A 24,776-nucleotide genomic window follows, 5' to 3' on the forward strand; every position below is an offset into this window, starting at 1 on the left:
GGGATCACTGCCTTCGTTACTGCCTCCTTCAGATTTTTGCCCAATCAGCTGCCCGTAGGAATGCGAAGGGATGTGTTTGGCAAACTGGTCCCTTCAGGCCCTGACTGCAGTCTTGGGCTAAACTACCAGTGTCTACGGGGAGCTTCACGGTCTACTCATTTGAATGGCAAAGGACTCGTGATATTGCCGAAGACCTAGAGTTACTTTATGTCGACGGTCAATAGGTGTCTTATTTTAATCAATAATCAATAATCAATGGTCACCAACCATCCTCTGCTACCAAGTGTACTCAAGAGAGAGTGACCCCTGACTGGCCCATAGAGTCAGAGTTCGCCCTCAAGTACTTTAAGATGAGATAGCTGCACCTTGAGGTGGATGGGGTGTAGGATTTCTTACTCCAACACCAATCAATAAGGACAACTCAATGGTTTGGCAAAGGGGAGTCCGTTTAATAACAAGTACAAGAAAGGGGGAAACATGGAAATCAACAGTGATGCGATAGCCCGTCTCGCTTCAACTCCCAACGACTTCATGCAAACAGTAACAGTTATAGCCAAAATTCATCATCATTGACATGTAACACTCAAAAGTTGTCATGCAATTCGATTGGTTGGAAAAGGTAACTTAAATATAGGTGTTATATCAGTATATGGTAACAGAGTGTGAGGATTGGATAAACATTATCAGGTGGGCGTGTAACCCCTTCCTTCAAAAATGACTACGGTGGACGTCACTAAAAGTACAACATCCCATTGGTTCTACTATCTATAGGACCCTATATTATTTGGTCCATTGTGATTGGGTTGGCTTCAACCCCATGCATAAATCTCCACTTTAATTAGCAGCACGCAGAATGGTCAACCGGATGCAGGATGCCCCAAGGTTCACCCAGCCTCCCTTCCATCAATCAGTACTTTAGTGCTATGTGTCAATTAGTTGGCTGTGGTCGGCCTCGAAACTGCAGCTTCTTGTCAGGAAAAGTTATGGGGCCTCATTACGACCCTGGCGGTAATCGCCCGTCATTACCGCCATGGCGTAATGAGCGTTTACGCCGTGGGACGATGGCGTAAAGAGCGCCACATTAGGACCCATCGCGCACGAGCATTACGCCATGGCGGTAATGCAATTAACGCCATGGCGCAAAAGGCCCCTACCGGCATCGTTAAGCGAGCAAGGTGCACTTCCGCCACCGTAAGTAGCGGCCACCGTAAGTAGCGGCCACCGTAAGTAGCGGCGGCCGTAATTAGCGGCGGCCGTAAAAAGTCGAACCGGAAATAGCGTCATCGCGCCGGAACGGGAAACAGCCCGTCGGCCATCTTGAAAAACACAATCCATCGCCATCCTACCAAACAACACCAGACCCAACCCTGACACCTGTCCCAACCAACCACCCACCCATCCAAGTACCCGAAAATGCCTAAATCTGTGAAAAAGGCATGTGACCGCCAGCGCCAGGAGAGATTCAGCCGGGAGGAACTCTGCATGCTTGCGGAGACCCTGCAAGACAACGCAGGTGTCGTTTTCTCCCCGGACATGACCAGGACAGCTATCGGGAAAAAGAAGGCCATCTGGGCCCTGGTGGCTGAGCGCGTCAGCGCGGTGGGGACCGTACCCCGCACACCACAGCAGTGCAGGAAGCGCTGGGATGACCTACGCATACGGGTCAGAGCCGTCATCTCAGCAAACCGCAACCTTGCCCTGGGTACCGGTGGAGGGTCGGAATCCCCCCTGAAACTCCAACCGTGGGAGGAGATCTGTGCAACCACGATTGGCATGGAATCCATTGAAGGCGTCGGAGGGATGGAAAGGGGAGCTCCGACATCAGGCGATGAAGGTAGGTGCCTCAAACAAGACATGCCATAGTCACAGCAGTCCAATCATGTGTAGCACAAGGTTGCCCTAGAGTGTAAATGCAACACATATCAACACTGCCCATAGCCACATGCGAGCACCACCCTGCATACACTGCTGGCACCCGCATACCTGCATCCACATTCCACACCAAAAGGAGACAACCTGCATGGCACTGCCTGAAATCTTCCTCATCCACTGACCACAATAATGTCAAACATTTCATTCCAAAGTACGCAGACCCATCAATAACGCCCTCCCTCCTTTGCTCCACCACAGGCACAGATTCACACCCAGAGGACCAGGACACCCCTGCGCCAAAGAGAGCCAAGAAGGCCATCAACAACGGCCCTGCACCCTCAACCTCAGCTGCAGTGAGGCAGACCCCACAACAAGCAGGTCCCACTGCAGGCATACCGGAGGCCCCACCGGCAAGCACCCCTGTTGGCAGCAGGCCAGCAGCAGCTGCTCCATCTCCACCGACATTGCCTGCCACAGGAGGCAGGGGGTCAGCGGCCAGCAGCAACATCGGGGAGACAGCTGCAACAGCTGCATGTTCAGACTCGGACATGGAGCACGAGGTCAGAAGCCCCACTGACCTACTACATTCCCCCTGTTTCTCAGACGCCAGCCCCCATGAGGGTCACACACAGGGGCACACAGAGGTAGAGGAGTGGCCATCCACCCCATGCCCTGTCCACACTCCACAGGAGGGGAGCAGCCCCTCCATCACTCCACCAGCACTGGCCATGGGCCAGCACGGCCAGCAGTCCCTCCAGGACATCACTCAACGGCAGCATCAACTGTCCGCAATGCTGGATGAGCATGCCGCGGAATGTGTGGGGGCTAGGTCTAGCATTGAACAGGCCACGGAGACCCTAAGGGCGGAAGTGGCGCAGAGCACTGCCACCCTGAGGGATGCCATGCAGGCCATGTCCAGGGACATCTGTGCAGAACTTGCGGCCTTGCGTCGTGCGGTCACTGGCCTCACCCACACACGACAGGACGTGCATGCACAGGGGCAGCCAGGGACATCCTCCACTGCCAGTTCTGCGCAGAGCAGCCCCGTGTGACGTTCCGGTCGTAACCTGCGCTCCACAGCCAGGGGTGCCCCGGGGGCCGGGAGAGGGGGCTTGTAACAGCCTGTGGCCACTGTCACAGGCATCTGTTGACACCTAGAGGGTGTGTGTTGGGGTGTGCAGGGGGGAGGTGGGAGGGGGTGTGTTGGGGTGTGCAGGGGGGAGGTGGGAGGGGGTGTGTTGGGGTGTGCAGGGGGGAGGTGGGAGGGGGTGTGTTGGGGTGTGCAGGGGGAGGTGGGAGGGGGTGTGTTGGGGTGTGCAGGGGGGAGGTGGGAGGGGGTGTGACACGACATTTCATAGTTTCAATACACTTTATTCTTTCAAAAAAAGTAATGTGTGGACATTTTCATTGCGTATGTGTGCTTTATTGGTGTACAGTCCACAGTGTGCATGTCCCAGAGACACACAGTGCCCCAAGTGCAGTCTCCATGTGATAAACACCAGCCGTGTGTGCTAGAAGCAGTGGTCGATGATACTTTGGCGCATTGCACGCCCCTCCTGTGCATCGCCTCCTCCATGGGGTGCCGCCCCATCTGCACCCTCCTCATCCTCATCGTCAGGTGGTTGCAGTTCTGCGTCAGGGGGCAGGGGCACATTCCGTCTGAGGCACATATTGTGTAGCATGACACATGCCATGACGATCTTTGCCACCTTCTCATGGCCATACAGGAGTGCGCCACCAGACCTGCTGAGGCTTCGGAACCGTGCCTTCAATAGTCCGAATGTCTGCTCTATGACCACACGAGTACGTGTATGTGCACGGTTGAAGTCCTCCTCGTGCTGGTTCTGCGGGTTCCGGACTGGTGTAAGGAGCCACCTCTTCAGGGGATAGCCTGCATCACCTGTATGTAGGCGAGAATGTATGTGTCAGTCATGACGTCTGATCAGGAACATGATGTTCCGCCATGGCTCGCATCCAACTGTTACTTTGGCTCACTTCTACATGCACTGATTGATTCACACAATGCAACCAGTATATGCTCATGGCTCCCATGGCCTGTTTTGCATGCCATCACCCAATGTATGCAGAGGGGTTGTGTGCATTGTGAGTGCCCATCAGCTGTCTCCGTTCTCTGTGTTACTCACAGCCAGGTGGAGTATGCATCACCCCCCCCTTTCTGCCAGGTGGAGTATGCATCATCCCCCCCCCCCTTTCTGCCAGGTGGAGTATGCATCATCCCCCCCCCTTTCTGCCAGGTGGAGTATGCATCACCCCCCCCCCCTTTCTGCCAGGTGGAGTATGCATCACCCCCCCCCCTTTCTGCCAGGTGGAGTATGCATCATCCCCCCCCTTTCTGCCAGGTGGAGTATGCATCATCCCCCCCCCCCTTTCTGCCAGGTGGAGTATGCATCATCCCCCCCCCTTTCTGCCAGGTGGAGTATGCATCGGTACATCATTCACCTGCCCACTTCCATGACATTGGACTCACCGAGTAGCCAGGATCTTGGGCCTGCATGTCGCTCCATGTAGCGTGGTATTGTGGAGTTCCTCAGGACCATTGAATCATGGGTTGATCCGGGGAATCGGGCACAACAATGTGTGATGATCTTGTTGGAGTCACAGACCATTTGCACGTTGATTGAGTGGAACTGTTTCCGGTTGCGGTACGGTACCTCCATGGCACGTGGAACCACCAATTCCACATGGGTGCAGTCGATGGCACCAATGCAACCGGGTATGCCGGCTAGTGCATGGAAACCCACTTTGGTGTTTGCAATCTCCTGGGCAGTCCGTGGTAATGAGATGTGGTCGTCTGTGTGCTTGAGGAGGGCATCGAGCACTTGGATGAGTGTTCGTGAGAATAATGGTTGTGAAATGCCATGCAGGTGCCCCACTGTGTGCTGGTAGGTGCCTGTGGCCAGGAAGTGGAGTACAGACACTACCTTCAGTAGGGGGGGGATGGCGGTTGGACTTTCTATCATGCTGACGATGTCGTTGTGTGTCATGTCTACGATGGCGGTGATGGTGTCCCGGTCCAAACGGTACAGGGTGTGGATCTGCTCAGCAGTGAGGTTGAATGGATTGGCTCTGATGCGTGGGATTGGGGGCTGCCTGCGTGGTGGCACTGGCTGTGCTGGTGGGGCTTGCTGGGCCTGCCTTGCCCTCCTTCTCCTCCTGCGTCTCCTCTGTGCTGCCTGTTGTTGTTGTTGTTGTTGTTGCTGTTGTAGCACATGCATTGCTATCAGGTCCTCCAGCCCCAACATTGCTAGTCGTATTGGCATCATTGTGGAGTGTGACTGGGTGTGGGAAGGGGTGGGGTGTGCTCTTTTTGTGCTTCCCTGAGTCTGTATTGCCTTCACCTGTGCTGTTTCTGTGCACCTGTGGCAGCTGCATTCACTTAACATGGCCCTTTACGGTTGGTTCGCGATGGTGTTATTTGCACCATGGCGGTAAGGTACTTAACGGGCTGGGTGATGGCGTTAGGTGCATGTCCGCTTGGGTCGGCATTTGCGTACCTTTCCGCCATGGCGTTAAGTACGGTGTGGCCGGTCGCGTGCGCGCACCCTTGGCGCAGTTAGCGCCAGCGTTAACTACGATGCCGCTAATGGCATCGTAGTTAACGGTCACGGGTCATGATCGGACCTGGCGGAAAACGATGGCGGTAACCATTTACCGCCATCGTTTTTCACTTAGCGCCAGGGTCGTACTGAGGCCCATGGTATCTTCTGTTTGGGAGACAGCCAGGCGTAGGTGCCTCTTCTTGCTCGGCTGGTCACATGCTAGCACACCGTGAATCTGCTTAGTTTTCTTTCTATTTGTGCATTTCATTCTTTATTCGGCTTGCCATCTGCCTGGGCCTCCTTATCTCGACCTTCACAGGGCAGGCTGCTCTGTGCTTAAGTTTCGATTCTCCGAAGCTACTGTCCGCCTCCCTCTCTTGGTTTGACCTCGACTTCCCAGGCACGAGCTGCTTCTTGCTGAGTTTCGAATTCGCCGTCTTTTCTTGTTTTAGCTGGAATACGAGTCCTGTCCTGTTTGACCATTAGTAACCTGGGTTAATTCTGCTTTTGTATAAAGTGGACTCGCACTTATATAATGTGCTTCTTTGAGGTAGATATATAGTTGGCGCTTGCCACTCTATTCTTCTACTAATCATAGCAAGCCGCACTGTTTTCTTAGCTTCTTGCAGTTACAAGCCTATGTACAGGTGTTAGCTGGTTGAATATCTTCATGGGTGTACTACATGGACACTGTTGTTTCAAGTTGCCATGACTGTGTTGATGATTTCTGCTCAGCCATACATATTAGAGGCATGATTCTCAGAGCGTTTCACTATGGGATTGCGTCATTATTTAGCACTTCTGTTAATCAGGCCCTTGGGCTGTATCAACCTCTATTTTGACACTTACAAATGGGATCAGACTCAGTGGTAATTGGAATCTTGCACCCCTGCTTTCAAGCTCACATCAACAAGGATACGTTTGAGCCTATACTGCACATAGTCCCACAGATGTACAATGTTATTTAGAGTGGCTGATTGGAATTAGTGAACATGTTGCTTTTGATGTCCATGAATGACTAGGTGCTAAGAATTGAATGTTGCCAACTTGATGCATTTTTCAGTTCCAACATGTTTTTACTTGTTTATTTTTCTTTAGATTTATACATTTGTTCTGCCTCCAGTATCATTTTCATTTTACTCCCTACTTTGCAAAGTGGGAGTGGTACACTCCCACTTACAAATCTTATCTGGGGCTCAGTTTGTGCCTGTTGTTTTATTTCTAGTGGATACATACAATTTTGCACTCCCAGGGGCACATTCACACAGTTTTTTGTGGGCACAGAGAATAGGCCTCAATTCATCATTGATTGGCACCTGCAATGTGGCTTCAGTGTGTGTGCTCCACAGAGGCTGGTTTCTATGTGAAGTATGATTGCACCAGCTGGGTGCATGCAGCCTCTCCACGTGCCCTTTGGCCAACCAATGGCAAGGGTGGTGCCTGTGGGTGCAGGCGGTGTCCCACCTGCATTTCCACTGGATCATCATGCTGTGTGGTGATATTGTGCAGTGCACATGCATCCACAATGATTTGACATACTACCAGTGGTGCATGAACCAACACCCCACCAGAGGAGCAGAACCGTGATTTCAGAAATTTGAATGTGAGCTTCACTTTGTCCAGAGTAGCTACATGTGCTGTATTATATGTCACCTCAGCTGGTGTCGTGGGATTCCGGATTGGTGTCATCATGAATATTGACAGCGGGTAAGCACTGTCCACTGTAAATGTGTACATGGTTGTCATTGTCATTTATTGTCAGGGTCTATTATTTGGTGTGTCAGATACATGTGTGTGACCGTTCATACTCACCAATGAGCCATGCGTTGCCATATTTTCCAGAGGCCAGGACCCAGTGCAGTGGTGACTGGTGAAAGATGTAGCTCATGGGTACTGTCCAGAAATGAGCATACACTTCCATGATGATTGCATTGGCATCACACACTAACTGCATATTAATGGATTGTCAGTACTTACGATTGTGGTATATGTGTTCCATCAATTGGGGTGGCCGTAGTGCAACATGTGTGTAGTCAATTGCAACTAGAACACAGGGGAAGTGTGCAACTGCATACAAATCCTGGAAGATTGTCTGCCTTTTCGCTAGTCTTCGGGGCATATATATGTGCCTGCACACACATACCTGGTGTAGGGGGCAGGATTGGATGGCCTGCAATGTTCCACCAACTATTGCAGTGCTTCGTTGGAAGGACCCAGTTGCAGTAAAATGAAGTGCAGTCAGCACTTATTCAAGGGGGTAAGGGCCTGAGAGCAGATCGTGGGTGATGCTAAGCCATCTTTCCAATACCTGATGAGGACTAGGATTATATGGGGGAGACCTGTACCTGGCACATACCTGGTCATCCGGCATCCCAAACTGCGTGGTGCGTGTTGTGAAGATCCAGGCCTTGGGCATCCTCCTCCTCCTGCGGTGTCTGTGCACGATAGCTCCTAGAATTGCTGGGTTCACAATGGCTGTATACGTTGCTTTAGTGTGCATTGCATGCTTTATACGCATTGGTTCCTATGTGCTTTGTAGTTTACGCCTGCTATCATGAGGCGGATGGATCACAGGGTTTGCATGTGTTGTTTTGTGACGTGATGTGCCATGCTGAAATCCGTAAATATGGTTAGATTTGTATTGGAATGGGCGTGCGATTGTTTGGTCATGGCCCGTTTTTCAACACGCTCACATTTTCACGTGTTCTTCCTCATTCTGCATGTTCCGCCCCCTATTCGGGTCGCTGCGTAGGCACGGCCCGCACTCTGCTTGGAGTCTCGTGCAAGGTGCTCGTCCACTCACAGAGACGTGCTGGGCATGCAAAGTCCCGATTAGCCATGCACAATATTCCAGAGTACCAGTCTGCACCCGTCCTGCTGCGAGAAAGACGTGTTTCACTGCCTCTCTGCTTCCTGCTATTGCTGTGTACATCTTTAAGAAATTCAAGCTCCACCATCTTTAAAAACTCCTTTTCAGCGCGGAGTGCGCGCGGAGTACCGAGCAGAGTACCAGTCTGCACCAGTCCTGCTGCGAGAAAGACGTGTTTCACTGCCTCTCTGCTTCCTGCTTCCTGCTATTGCTGTTTACAGCTTTAAGAAATTCAAGCTCCACCACCTTTAAAAACTCCTTTTCAGCACGGAGTACCGAGCAGAGTACCAGTCTGTACCAGTCTGCGGCAGGTCGTGGGGGGCGGAGGCCATTCATCTCCCGTCTAAGAGGTAGGCAGCAAGCCCTCACTGCTACTTCTCGCCCGAACTCTGTGTCTTTCTGTGAATTCTGCGACCACTGAGAACTCTGTGACTTTGTCGAACATTTGGTTCCCACCCTGCCCCCTGCCCACCCTCAGTTGAGCGACCAACCCGAGCCTGCTCGCCTCCTCTCCCCCCCTTCCTTCCCTTCCTTCCCTCCCTCTTTTCCTCTCCCCTGCACCCTCCCCTGCATTTTGCCTGTGTCCTGGCTCTCATGGAGGAAGATCCTGACCAACGACTTCTAAGAAGCCATGTGAAGAAAAACATGCAGACTTCAAACTCACCTCTCAGTCCAAATATCCCGCCAGACACAGCCACGACAAGAGGTTTGCTGGAATCGTTTGACCTCGCCCCCTCCCGAGACGTACTGCTTCCCCTGCTGAAAACCGGCAGCAAGGGTCACACTTTGCCCCCACCCCTTCTGCTTGCCGGACCGGATCAAAAGAACTCTCACTATCTAACGCCATCTGGCGGCACTAAGGATCCACCGCCGCCATCTGCTGGGTCCTGCGAGCCGCCGATCGACTCGACCACCCTGGGAGGCAGAGTCCCTGGATCTGTTGTTGGAGCATGTGCGGACCCGCTAGCCAACGCCATCCGCCCCGTTACTGCCTTGGCGAGTGGCCCATACTGCACGGGGATCGGAGGGTCGCCGACAGGTGGTCTGAGGGCGGAGACGCGGGCGACCGGAGTCAGCCAGCAGCCTCAGCAACTTTCATCAGATCTTTTCACTCACGACTCTGATGCCTTCCGGATTCTCCCAGCACCATTAACCTTGCTGGAGACGACCTCCGCGACACATCCCCACTTGAAGCCTCTGTGCCCTGCTCAGTGTGGCAACTTGCCAATCCCTTGTGAATTGCACCAAGACCTTGAGGAGAGCTCCGCTCAACGGACCGTTAAGGCCATGTTGCACTCCGTCCCAGGGATGGCATTTGCTGAATCCGCCCGGGCTGGTCGCACCGCTCTCCCAGCCAACCAAACAGCTTCTCCTGCAGCGGCTCCTACACCCAGTGACCTCACTTTGTGAACAACACCACACCCTGCTGCGGATGCCTCACGACAGCCTCTTCATTCAGAGACAGCCAGGGAGGAAAACGCGGGCCCTGACCCCTACCTGGTTCCTCAAAACCAAACTTCGCCCTCCAAACCCAGCTCAGAGTTAGACTCTGAGTCAGATCCTGACCATTGCCGCACAACGCCGGACAACAGCAATCAAAAATCAAATTTCCAGACATGCAAGAAAAGAACACTCTACAAAAGAAAAGGCAAACCGCAACCTAAAATCCCACCACCTCAAGAGTCAAACAGTAAACCTCTCACCACAAAAAAAACAACAACAACAAAATCAAGAAGATTTTAATCCAAATGACAACAGACAGAATAAAAACACTGGTAGCCGACCACGTCCCATAAAGCGGGGCCCTGGGAAATTCTCCCCACCTACCCCGCTGCTGTCAAACGCCCTGTTGAACTTTTTTAGACCCAAGGCAAAAGGAAACTATCGAATGATTCCGAACTTTCGGATGCAGAAATCCTGGAAGCAGTGGATGACACCCCACCTGCATCTAAATGTAGAAAAACTATCGATGCCCAAGATTCTCAACCACCCGAAGTGGGGAAAGACGCCACTCAGGTGCCATCTAAGCACGGATCGCCCCCAGACACAGTGGGCCCTCTCCAACTGGAACCTTAGTGTTCAGACACCACCATTGTAAGTCAACCAACAGACTGGCACGTAGGGAAAGTGCTATCACCGGACCCAAGGCCAGGGGCCAGCACATCGCTTCCCCCACCTATTGTCGCTCCCCCGACCGCTCAAGGAGTCTCGGACATTCTGGACCTACTGCAGTCAAAAGCTTATTCGCCAGAAACTGGAATGAGCCCTCAACCATGGGCCAATGTCCACTTAAATACCACAAAACCCCCCACCTCTTTGCAAGAGCCCTCAATACACTTGCTTCTCCCTGGAGGTCCCGACTCTGATGCACGGAATTCCTCTCCAAGGCCAATAAATCCTTTGGAGATGGGTGGCCTCAGCTCCAGGCGTAGGCACTCAGTTGCGAACCCCTTACTCTTAGAGTACAGGGACACTCCCCTGAATAACGGAAGACCTAACGACTTTCCTATCCATAAAGAGTCGCCAAACAACAGAAAAGACATGACCACGATCATGTCAGCAATAACTATAGCAATGGTTCCTTTCTGCAAACTATACGAAACACTAGGTGACGCCTCAAGAGACAATAAGTCAACTTTAGCAATCATTCAGTCTAAGCTAATCTTTTTGGAAGGCTACATAACCGCCATTGATCTGAAGTACGACATTACTCAAAGGAAAAGGGACGTGTTGGATCTAACTGTGGATAAGCCCTTGGCCAGTCTCTCGCGTAAAGTCACACCACCAAAGACAGCTGAGAATAAATCAACACAGACTCCTCTGTCCAAACAGACCGACAAAATTGCTCCTTTATTTCTCAACAAACCTAAACCAGCCACATCAGGAAGCATAACAAAAGTCACTTCCACCCCCCTACTCTCACTCAGTTCCGGACAGATCCAGCACCTGAGCTAGGGTAAAAAGGTCCTAACACTGGCCTTGAAGGACACACCTGGTGTGTCCACTCTTCAGTCCACCCTCTGCAAACATGATTTGACCAGGCGGGGCGTTCAGTCGCAAACATCTACGGGCAACCCAGATCCACGCATCAATCTGGCAGTCTCTGTGACTGACTTAACCCAGTCACCTAAATCAACGGCCGAACTCATGGACTCAAGCCTTCTATCTTCCTTGACTCTCCACCTTGAACAAGAGTCACCTGTCAAAGATAGTACTTCCAATGCTCCGCAAAGACATTGACTGGATGTACGCCCGAAAGTTTCCCCAACCGCTTCGCCCGATCCACGCCGCAGACCTACCACTAGATCTCACTCACACGGATCTCCAGTTTCAGCAGAAATCAGACAGCAGACTCTGACAGAGACAAACCCACCCGCCTTTTCAAAATTGAACAGATCTCCAGCAAAGACAAATACATGATTTAGAACCGAAGAACAGTGTTGAAAATAACATCTTCTATAACCGGCCTAAAGAGATTCAAATCAGATAATTTGAAGCGGATTGAGCCATACCACAGCGACAGCAAGGCCAAAGCCTGCTTACAAACTACGCATCCGCAATCCATGACCTGCCCCGGCAAGCTGTTGAAGAGCTAAAATGATCAGGTCTCCATCTCTTTGAACTAAAACTTCCAGAACAAAAAAGTCATACTCGAGGAGCCCCTCCCACACATAGAAGAAACCACGATCATGGCTCCCCATACCGCTATATCACTCGAAGAGAAGAACTGAAGGCCCACTTCATAGACTTACCAGAGAAGACTAAGGAATGCCGTGAACCCGACAAGTTCCCCACTCGAACTGTAGTATGCAATCTTGACCCGGGACGTCCATCAGACAAACCCGACCGCCCTAATGCGGCCGACTCATCGGACGCACTCCGTACTCGAGGCCGACAAGAAACAAGCAGGTACAGTCCGGCTAAGCGCACTATGGACAGGCACCGGCCATATCAAAGAAGACAAAGTCTGAGAGACTACTCTCCTCAGAGAAGACCACACAACTACAGAGCCTATCGGCATGTCTCGCCTTCTACAAAACCTTTAGATTCAGCGGCTACATCAAAAAAAATCACAACATCAGGTGAACCCTGGCACTGGATAAAAGAAGTCCTTAGCTCAAACCGATCCAGATAGCAACCACCTACTGAAGCCGACGAACTTTATCATCATAAAACTCTCACGTTGGCCTCAAGAGACATGGCTTCAGGAGAAACCGTCAATGGGCTGTTAGGCCGACCCTCTGCTGGCCTCCTCATCGCCGTTCGATCTGGTCAGAATCTAAAATTCATCAAGACTACGGCAAGATCCTACAGGGTGCAAGCTGTCCTTATCGTGTGGAACCGCTCTGTTGAAACTACGAAGTCATCTACTAAGCTTTGCTCAACGACCTCTCTGGCGCTGATCGCCACTTACTGGAACCCCCAAAGAACGACGACAACAAACTTCTGCCAAACCATGGCCCAAACCATCGACGCCATCCTTATTGAATGGAATACCCCGTTCGTTATAATCTGCGGAGATCTCAATGCAAAGTGCGTTCATCCGAAAGACCACCCTCCAGATCCTGTCCTGTCTATGAATTCTGAACTCATTGGACAAGCCTGGATGAATCCAATGTCAACAAGAAACCTACACAACACAGCATGGATTCTGGACGGGCATCAACACATCCCGACCTGGGAAAGAGGCCAGTCTGCTGCCACCCTTGACTACATCTTCACCTTGCAAGATATGTGCTCAGAAATCGAACACTTCCAGGTGGTCAAAACAACAGCAGCGAGTGACCACAACATGCTCACATTACCATGGTCCTCTGCCGCTCGGACGTTGAACTACTATTTATCCCAGGTCGAGTCCAACCCCCAACAAACTCGGCTCTGTCTGACAGCAGCCAGTGTTAGAACTCTAACTCAGGAGTACGCTGCAGAAGCTGATGCTCAGCCGATTCCAGACACAGCCTCGAGACTGAACTACCTGCCTCTGTTGATCAAGTACAAGAAACATCAGACAACTGCAAAGGTAATTCCGAATACTAATAACCATATTTACGACATACAGATACCAGATAAGAAAAAGGCACCAAGAAAACAAAAACGCAGTGCAAAAGCGGAAAACACCCCGGCAGCATGGGAACTGTGGAAAAAAGAACACCAAATCTACCTATCGTGGATCAGATCACGCAGGGCGGCTCTATACCAACGCGACGCAGAAGCCATGTTGACAGCACTCATGACTAAAAAAACAGCTGACTTCTGGTCTCTGATAAATAACTCTCAAGGTACCACAGCTACAAACATGATCAACTCAGTCACGGAATCGGCCTGGGTCGATTTCTTCACCGATCTCTTCGCCAGTCCGACGCCGCCCACAAACCTCTCTTGGGAGACTACGCAAGCACCCTGGGTCGACCTCTCGGCAAAAGCAGAAATCAGTGTGGCCATTCAGAAGCTAAAGCCATCAAGAGCTCCAGGCCCCGATGGCCTTACCAACATCGACTTAAAAAAACACCTCAATGAATGGACAACCTTTATCAGCTTTCGTTTGAACACTGTCGAGCCAGCAGACAGATCCCACTTTCATGGTCTAAAGCGACAGTGATCCCAATCTTCAAGAAAGGAAGCAGGGAAGACCCGGGCAACTATCGCCCAATAGCCCTGTTGGACATTATGGGCAAATTGTTTGCATCTCTCCTCTTGGATCACTTCCAACGCTGGGTGAAATTGGCCCCCTGCAGCGACCCTTTCCAGCTGGGCTTTAAGAAAAACGGCAGCACTACGGTGAATATCTTCATTCTTAGCATCATAAAGGCATTGATCTTTCGCAGGCGTTCGACAAAGTTGACATAATGCTACTATGGGGAAATCTGAAACACTGGAGCTGCCCGGATGCTATTTTAAACCCCATAATCGCGCTCCACACCAACACCACGCTCAGTGTTCGGTTGAAAAGGCAAGGGTCCCTGTCCGCGGAAATCCAAGCACACACAGGCGTCAAGCAAGGCTGCCCGCTGGCCCCAGCCCTCTTTGTTGCCTTCCTGGGGGACTTTAAAGACTCAGAAGCTTCCGTTCGTAACTTTCCCCCGAAGTTTGTAAACACTGCGCTCTCCCGTCTTCGTTATGCCGACGATATGATCCTTCTTGACCAGACTCCCATTGGTTTACAGCGATAGTTGGACAATTTGGCTGAGTACATGGACTTCAACAAATTAAGCATAAACAAGTCCAAAACTAAAATCATGATTTTTTCCAAAAATAGTCCGCCACTGAAAAACACCAGCTCTTGGTCAGTGAACAAAGTTAGAATTGAAGTTGTTCCACACTTTAAATATCTTGGAGTTATCATCGACGGGACGCCTCGAGAGTCTAAAATGCAAAAACACCTTCGGGCCAAAGCCAAACACCTGACTGCCCAACTGAGAACGATCGATCGAAAGTTTGGAAAATTTTCGCTGATTCCTGCCATCAATTTTTACAAGGGCAAAATGGTCCCTGCTCTAACTTACGGCATGGACGCTACGATCACCATTCTTCTTGGGTTCTGGCAGAAACTGGAGGGATATATTTGGAAATCCCTCCTCGGCCTTCGAAACGCCATCCCCATGGTGGCCGTCAGAAGAGAGCTAGGACTTCTGTCGCTGAACGCCACCGTCAGCGCGGCCTCATTGGCCCTCTTGAAGAAGACACTCATCCAAGATGGCCTTCCAATCTTTAACATCATTGGTCAGAAGATGGCTTCAACGACCTGTAAGGTCCTGCAGACCTGGATGCACCATCAAAAAAACAAATTGCAAGACCTACTATGTTCAACAGACAACCTAATTACCAATCCGCAAAGAGTCACTGAAAAACTGAAAATCCAAGATTGGATAACCACCATCGAGCAATCAGCAGAGATAAAGTATCTGAAGCACTTGCCTCCCACGTACAACAAGCTGAAAACCCTGCTGGCGTACTGCACCAAATTTCCGGATAAAAAACTACACAGCATATTCTTAAGAACACAACTTAATCTGCTCCACACCAGAGAAATCCTGGGGTTAAGAAATCAATCCACTATGACAACCTGCAGACTCTGCAAAATCCCAGACTCTATTGAGACAGTTCGTCACCTTCTGTTAAACTGTCCATCATTAAATCTAGAACGCACAGCTTTTCTGGCCCCTCTATGGGTGGACTCTGTATTGATAGAAGAGGACACATGGTGGTGCCGCCTCATCTCGGGAGAAAAAGCCTGTTGGGCGGTAGCCACGTCTAAATTAATGGAAGCAGCCTTCATCAAAATCAACGTCAACGGCCATTTACCCTCTGCCGCTTAATCTTCAACTTAACTACACTGCATACCAATAGACCCCTTCCCTGTTTGTGCTGCTCTGTTCGGAGTCTCCCCACTAGACGCCGAACACCATGGCAATCTGTCAACGACTCTTACGTGGTGCGCTTTTGTCGCGGCTTGACCCTTTAATCGCTCCCTACAAGGCGCGTTCTTGCAATTTTGAAAAGGAAAAAAAGCTTTTCTATATTTTACATCTGCTCTCTTTAAAAATCATTTTTTATTTGATTACACACAAGTACATTAAAATATATATATATATATATATATATATATATATATATATATATATATATATATATTCCATGAATCAGGACCTTAGGGACTGGCTTTAAGTTACCCATGAGGTCTCTTTTCCTCAACTAAGTTCTGTGCTTTTCCATGTCTTCCTTGTCACAGCAGGACTGGAGCTTGTTTGAACGGACAGCACACGTCTTAAATAGTCCAATGTCTGGTATTAACAATGGCACACTCTTCCTAATGTGTATTACTGTTATATTTATAGCCATGGACAATTATTCAAGCTATTCTGCAGTCTTTTTAAAAAGTGATTGCTTTAAAACATTTTAACTGCCATGGGTTTTCCCCCGCAGTGCCAAGGCCATTTTTGGTGATTTCGGTATTTCGCCATCCAATGCCTTCTAACGTTTTCGCCTTCATTAACACCTTAAGTGCCAAGGACGAGCTATGTCATCCTTGCCAATAGGGAGGTAATCCCAAGTGACGAGATACCTCGTCCTTTGCACTTAAGTTAAGTCGAATGCACTGTAGCCATACTTCCTAGTATGCACCATTCCAGTAGAAAGTGAATTCCTTACGTTTAGTGAACATGTCGCAAAATAACGTTTTTTCTTTTTATTAATGTATTTGTTTAGTGTCAATTGGTTCGCACAGACCTTTAACACGGTACAACCATACATCAAGACAATAGAAAAAAAAACATCAACTGTACAAATATACAAATCACCTAACACATACACCTAATAAATAACTTCTAAAATCTGTCTCTTAATTCATTTTCAATATTTACATTTTTGCAAATTCAATTTATATTTTTTTCCAAAGGTTGAACAACATGTTTGAAAAAACAATTGATCTGGTTAAAACTGCGCATGATCAAAATTCATCAGTTTGAAAAAAATCTGATGTCATGTACTCGTTTGCTGCAGTCTAATTCATAAAACGGTACAAGGGAATCACACTGAGCTAATAAATGCTTTCTGGAATCCAGATCGTTCGCACAGAACCTGAAGTGCATCTCAGATCTACTAATACCTGCCCAGGCACCTATTATCATTGATGATGGCAAAGAATTCTGTCTTAGCTGCATAATTAAACATTGCAAGCATTTACATGGCGTGACCATAACATAACCGGCTGGTGTTGTAAGTTTAAATGTCGATCTTGTGTATTCCTATTGATATATTTTTGAAGATAAATAATTCATGTTTACGGACCAATCCCATTGTAATGCCTTCTTACATAAACTTGATCTAATATACCTATAGTCGTCCTGCAGGGATAGATGCCAATCTATTTGTTCATTGAATTCATTGCATGAATCCACATGCCACCTAATCCGGTCCTAATTTGTGAGCTAATGTGGCCAAGGACATTTGTCTCATCACTTGTTATCATCATAATTAGCCATTGGCTGTGTTTAATTCGATACCTTATGATCAGAGCAGTCAGGCCTAGCTCTGACCTAATAGCTTGAATTTGGACTGATCTGTTTAAACCCAGTACCCTTCACCATAGGTTTCCTTCTAAAGTGTCTAGCCATTGTAATTCATTTTCATTGTATACTTCCAAACCTTATGTGATACAGGGGACATGGGACTATACATACTTGATAAAGTTATAGCAGCTCGTCAATGGAAGCTCCACCAGCATTTTGCCAGAATTGCTTGATAAGCATATATTTGTTCGAATCTATGTGATCACATCGAAAGCCTTATTGTGAATTCAATGTAATCCCGTTTTCCCCCACCTTAATTAAAACTCAACCCCCCCCCCTCTATGTTGCCTCAAAATGTGCAAAAAACATTTCGATGAAATTGAATTTGCAGTAATGGACTGCAATGTAATGGTAAGATACCTATTGGTTCATAACTCTTTTTCTATATAGGACCGTACTAGAGCTGCACCGCTTCATGCAGTAAGCAGCCCCCCCAAGTAGGTAAAATGATTAACAAATTCAACTTTTTCCCCATCAAGCTTCCACCAAAATGCATTTTTGTGGGGTGAGCTTCGAATGCACATAATCTTGGTCTTTTGCTATTTTTATTTGTTAACAATTCTGCTTAGAATACTGAGATAGAGATAGTCAACTGTTCTCTCTAAACCTACCAGTGTCCCGTCTATTATAACCAAGTCATCTGCGTACCCGAGCCAGTTCAGATGTATTGAACCTAACTTGGGTTGAAAATTGTTAACGGTCTTTCGTAATCCATCTTTCCATCCAAGTCGGATGTATATAAGTAAAACAGCGTAGGTGCAAGTACGCATCCCTGTTTTAGGCCGTTTTTGGTTTTTATGTGGTCAGATAGTTTGCCTGCTTCATTTAATTGAATACTGACAGAAGAACCCTCATACAGCTGCCTTATAAAAGATAATACGTGTTTAGGCATTCTCCAAGACTCTAGTTTTTCCCATATTAATACTCTTATCTACCATGTCAAGTGCGGCCTTGTACTCTACAAAAGCCAAAATCTTTACCCCTACGTACTACTAGTTTTTTTCGATCAGATGCTTTATTATCCAAATGTTATAGGTAGTTCCATTCCCGGCCATGAATCCTGTTTGTTGGGGGGAGGGGGGGTAGAATTTTACATTCCACCTTCCATTTTAACGTTTCTTTTGATAAAAGGTTACTGAAGATGTTACTAATTACATGTACTGTAACAGCCTCTATCTAAATCTGCCTGCCCCTACTCTCCGCCCTTTGCAACTCATCCAGAACAGGACTGCGAGACTTGTCCTTGGCCTCAAGCCCAGGGACCGTATCTCTCCAGGACTGAAATCACTACACTGGCTCCCAGTGGCTGCGAGGATTAAGTTCAAAACCCTCTGCATTGTCCACAAGGCCTTCTGGGGCCTTGGGCCAAAATACCTTCAACGATCCCTTCGTAAATACCTTCCCACTCAAGCTCTTCGCTCCTCCACCTCCAACTCCCTCAGGGTCAGCCGCTTCTCCAAGCAACGAGTTGGGGGTAGATCTCTCTCCGCAGCAGGGGCCTCCCTCTGGAACAGCCTTCCTGCCTCCCTGAAACTTGAGGAGAACCATCTCCAGTTCCGGAAGCACCTCAAAACCTTCCTCATTGCCTCCGCTTTCTCTCCCTCTCTCCCCTGCTAAAATCACTGAACCTGCACTGAATCCGCAACTGGGCCACTCACCGGTCTTGGCCCTTGGCCCAGCCACTCTTTCCTGCACTGCCTCCATGCACTACGGGACTCTCTCTGTATCCTACAGCCCCTCGTCCCGGCACTTACCTTGCACTTGGCACCAGCTGGCCCTATTATTTATCTTGTATTCTACTAACCCTGTACTGCACTTTCCCCTCTCCCTTTCTCCTTGCACTGTTCCCTTCCCCTCTACCCTTGCACTTGCGTGATCTGAATGACACCTGGCCTAGTAGGATCGTTGTCTGTCTCCCCTTGTTCCCCCCCCGCCTCGGCGCGCCTTGGAACACTTGTGTATCGGCGCGTTACAAATGCCATATCATATCTTATCATATCATCTTGCATGGCCATTAATCTATAGTTTGCTGGGTCTGTTCTCTGGGTTAAATATAGGGACCAGATGTGAAAACGTCCATGAATCAAGTCTAATAGCAGAATTATTTACCCTCTCAAATAGTTGGTTCAGTTCACGTGCCCATAGGTGCGTGTTACTATTGATTATTTTATTTGTCAGCCCCTCGGGCCCCGCTGCAACGGATGTACATAAATGCAACAAGTTAGCTCAATCTCATCGAAAAGATAAACTCAATTTGCTGTAAATCCTTCCCTGGCTTCATTACCAGTTACATGGGATCATAATAAATTGTAAAACTGTGCTGCTGCCACTGTGCTTCCGAAATTATAATTTATAATAATGTACTTATAATTTCTCCATTGGCATGATCCCATTCCATAACATTAATTGCGATTCTTATTTATAGCATTATTTTTGTTTTATTTATTGGGTATTTATAATGCACCTGTACAACAAATATCGTTTCAAGGAGCATCAAGACAAAGGAGGGGTGAGTGGGAACAAGGATGAATGAAAACACAAGTGAAATGTTCCTACTAGGTCTTGGGACATTCGGATTGCGCAAGTGCTGTAACATGGAATGCAGGGGAGAGGGGGAGGAGTGGAAGTGCAGGTCGGGGAGGAATAGGGATGAAGAAATCAAAACAAAAACGTTCCTACTGGGCCTTGAGACATTCGGATCGTGCAAGTGTTGTTACATGAAATACAGGGGGAGGAGGGGACATGCAGGTTGGGTTAGGGAGGGAGGAGAATGGTACATTAAATGCAGAGTGAACAGGTTCAAACACAGCACAAGGCTAGAAATGAGGAACAACATAGGAGTGGGTGCACAATTTGGGAGAGCCTCCCCCTATGGTGCAGGGGGTTACATCACGTATGCAGGCGCAAGTAGGTAAAGTGTAACATTGGAAAGACTCACCTCATGGTGCCGGGGGCTACATCAAATAGGCAGGTACAAATAGCTAGTACAGCGCAGTGCTGACAGTGTCAATCCATTGGTTGCAGGTAGGTTAAGTACAAAGTACAGCACAGGACTGAGAATGTCAATCCGGTGGTAAAGTACAAAAGGCATCAGTTAGAGAAAGGTAGTATAGGTGCACACTTAGAATGCCTCACTCATGGTGTGGGGGGCTACATCAGGGATGAAAACTTTCCTAAAGGACAAAGTAGGTGAGTGTAAACATTCTGGCCAAGCCTCACCTCATGGTGCTGGGGGGCAACATCAGGCATGCACACAGACATACAGAACAAAGTAGTTGAGTGTATACATTCTGACAAAGCCTCATCTCATGCTGTGGGAGGCTACATCAGGCATAAAGGAACATAATAGGAAGGAACTGCCATCTGGAGATTTCCCGGTAGGCCTCTGCACCCTGGGCCTCTTTTGTGTGGTAACCTATTTTATTTACACATTTTCTCATAGCTTGCTGAAAATGTGTAATATGGGACCACTTTCAAAATTATTTCCAGGGCCACTTTTGATTCCCATTCCACCCCTGGGTACTGCTAATGCCATCCTGTGGTACAAAAGGCAGCATCAGACCTACTGACAAGGCATTGAACTTGCAATCAGTGCACAGAGGGGGTAAGAGACATGAACCGGTAAGGCCACGCCAGGGGTGCTTGGGCCACTTCAGTAGGGCAATTCAACAATGTGAAAAGTTCACCCAAGTACAGATTGAAGGAATTGTCGCACTCTAGTGGGATCTCGACCTCAGAGTGTTAGGCCACACAGGAGTCTAACGGCCGGAGTTGAGAGGGTCTAGAGGCATGACCGTGTTAAGGTTGCAGGAGAATGCCGAAAGTGTTATATGACATTAGACAATGGGCAATGATAGTGGGGCATGAGAGCGAAAAGCACACCTTACATGGTGATGAACAAAGGAGAGGACAACAGCGACAAAGCCAGATGCTAGTGAAAGAGTATTAAGCACCACCTAGGCGTTCCTGGCCCGACAGGGCCATATAGGGAACTGGATACAGGCCATAATTAAGGCCTTTAACCGGGCTGGCGTTGCCTGCCGGCTCTGGAATGGAAGGAGAAGAAGTCATCCCCAGTCAATGAAAGGCGGGCAGAGGCGGGATTGTGCGCTTCAGGCCAACAATGATGGTCGTCTTGTTGCTGGCGGCCATATTAACGGGGCAAAAGTTCTTATTTTGCTATAGCCCAATGGGGTTTATGTTGGCCATGCTGGCAACATGAGGTGGTGAAGGAACTCAGGAGCCGTAATCTAGCTTCTGCAGGGCCAGGCAGGGAACTAGTTTGGTTACCCCTGGGTTGGTCATATATTCTTATGAACAGTTCTTTTTATTTGGAGCGTGCCATGTCCTGCTTCACAAAAAAAGAGACACATATATTTCCCCACAAAATACATTACCATTCTTCAGGCTTACTGTGAATTCCTTTAATGGGATGTGGGGCTTTGCCCCTTATAACAATCCATCAGTCGGCCATCCTAAGCTACCCCTCAGAGCCATGTGAGAAATTGAAGTATAACCATGCATACAAAAGTTGTATAGCAACCTTGTTTCTTGAAATGCAAATACATCATATTGAGAAATATAATCAGCCCCCTCTCTGTTTCTTTTGACATATGTATGGCCTCTAGTATTCCATGAGAGGAGGCTGGTTGAAGGAATTCTCATGCTAGGGCCTGCTCTTCCAGCTACCAGCCAGCACCTCCGCCGGCCACTCCCAAGCTAAAGGTAGATGTGCCTCCATGTACCTTTTCATTCAAAGTGTCATTATAGCTCACTTTTTGACTCAGAGTGGAGCATGCAACTCTAATGTTATTTTTTAAGAGTTTGATCCAAAGATTGCAAGTACACAGACTCTCTCCCGAAGGAGAAGCCCATTTTCATGAATGCCCCTTTCATTTCTTGTGCCAATTCATTAGTGGCTAACTCCTATTCTATAGTATCTACCTCCATACTGCTTTGCAGTATTACTGAAAGAGGACAATTTCCTCCATTTAGGCCCTATGTTGCTTCTAAAATTCATTCTAGAAGAACACAATGCCTTTTCTGAATTTCCAGCTGTTTCATACAAGCGGCCAAAATTGATTTCATGAAAATTGTGGTTTGATTCGAGACATGCTCAATTGATGAAATATCATACGTAGAGCGAAGGTGTTCCGTGTGTCGCCTGCAAACTGGACCAAGTTAGAGGATGCCAACATTTTGGACTCTATGATGCTAGTTATCTCTTTGGCTTGAACACTGGTTAATATTGTAACTCTAGCTATATTGGTTTATTTCTGCAACTCCATACACATTTTTAGTAATTGATTGTTATCAAGTGGAGTATTGTCCACTTGCAGTGTCTAAACTTCAGGCTACTCATTATTGCTACCTTGAGCATTTGCTTCAATTGCGTTTGTTGTTTGACATGGACTCATTTGTTGGACGGGAAAAAAAGATGCAATGTTCCCACATTCGCTCAAGAATCTTGGATCATATACTTTCCCTGGATATCTAAATTGAATGCCTCGATTAGCAAGCCAGATGTAACATGTCACCCCCGGCCCCCTGCTCCTTTGCTGTACCATATACTTATAAACACTCTGCGCACCAAAGTTGGATTTGGTCACAATTTGATACCAAGGCTGACCTGAGAAAAACAGGAAGGTAGCCCCACAGTGGGGGCACACACCATGCCACCAGTTGCCTGCAATCTGCCAACTGCATTTTGCTTGCACTTTTGTACATGCTTGTGCTATGCGTGCCACAACGGTTCTTGTAGTGAATTGGGGGTGAGGAGGGGGGAGGGGGTAGGACAGTAATCCATACCAGTAGCGAAGTCGAACACAAAGTACTCAAATGAAGCAAAGTATCCCAATGCCGACTGCACTTTGATAAAACTATAATAAGTGATTATTTAACATTTAAAAGAGATCAGAGTAGGATGATGCTATTATCAAGATGTTGCTCATGCCTATTCACCGCTTCTCAACAAGTGATCTTTGCCTATTAAAAGCGTTCTCCTTTTGCTCAATGTAGTGAGTAATCTATTTTCTTCGAAAGCCTTTTCTTTCTGGTTCTACTCCCATTGCTAGTGTTCAGTCCCATCTCCTTCTTGACCCTGTTTTTGCACATACTTGCCCTGTCCTCCCTTGTCGCAGAGATAGCAGTCCCTGTTTATGTCTTTACGCACACTCCCGGCATGCCTTTGCATTCTACTATTTTTTGGTTTCCCCTTTTTTGCTTCACTACCAGAGCCAACCTTGCTTATGTCCCCAGACCGCCTCTGTTTGCCTCCTTTTGTGTGTGGTTGCTTACAGTTTCTTTGCATGCGGAGCCTGCTCCACTGCTTACTCAATGTAGATCCTCCCTCTCACACCATAGCAGTACACATGGCACCTGGAATCCTTTGAATTTTAGATACACAACCAGCAAGCTGCCCCACCCCGACCCCTTGTGCCATCACGTAAAAGGCTTGTGGGGCCATCGTCTCATCCTTGTGCCAGTGGGTAAAGACTTCTGGACCTTGTTCCATGTCCTTGTGCCACTGAGTACGACACTTCTCATACTACCATACCACTACCATAAGCAACCTTGCTTATGTCCCCAGTCCTCCTCTGTTTGCCTCCTTTTATGTTTGGTTGCTAACAGTTTCTTTGCATGCCGGAGCCTGCTCCAGTGCTTACTCAATGTACATACTCTCACTCCATACTAATACACATGGGAGTCTGGGACCTGGAATCCTTTGAATTTTAGATACACAACCAGCAAAGACCCCCCTTTTGTCATCAAGTAAAAAGCTTGTGGGGCCATCACTTCATCCTTGTGGCATTGGGTAAAGACTACTTGACCACTTTCCATGTCTTTATGTCACTGGGTATAGCACTTCAGACTCAAACTCCGGCCTCGTGCCATCTGGGATTTTGCTGTGCCTCTTTATCATTATTATTATTATTGTTATTATTATATTTATTGAGCACAGATTTGGCTTTAGAAAGCAATAAAGCACTTCACAATTACAGAGGGAGGTACTTAGTGAAGAAAGCAGAGATACAACTGAGAGCTACAAACAGACGAGGGGGAGTTCAGGTGAGCAATTTGGCAGCACGTGCTCAATAAGCAATTAGGGGAGAAAACAGAGGGGGTGCAGATTGCCAAGTCTCGGTTTGGGTGGGGAGATGAGGGTATGTGGATCTAGATGTTATGGAGTACCCATTCCTTTAAGAGGAGGGTCTTGAGCGCCTTCCTGGGATGTAGAAGCAAAGGGGGAAGTATCGACGGGGAGGAGTCTCAGGAGTCTGGGGGAGTAGACAGAGAAGGCCTCTTTCTCCGCTGCCGAATTCTGTTTTTGTATTTGTACTTGTATTTGGGGTTTTCTATAGCGCAAACCCAGCTAGGAAGCAACAGAGCAATGGTTACTCTCCCTTG

The sequence above is a fragment of the Ambystoma mexicanum genome, chromosome 10, assembly GCF_040938575.1.
Source record: "Ambystoma mexicanum isolate Mex_15411 chromosome 10, UKY_AmexF1_1, whole genome shotgun sequence".
Lineage (NCBI taxonomy): Eukaryota > Metazoa > Chordata > Amphibia > Caudata > Ambystomatidae > Ambystoma > Ambystoma mexicanum.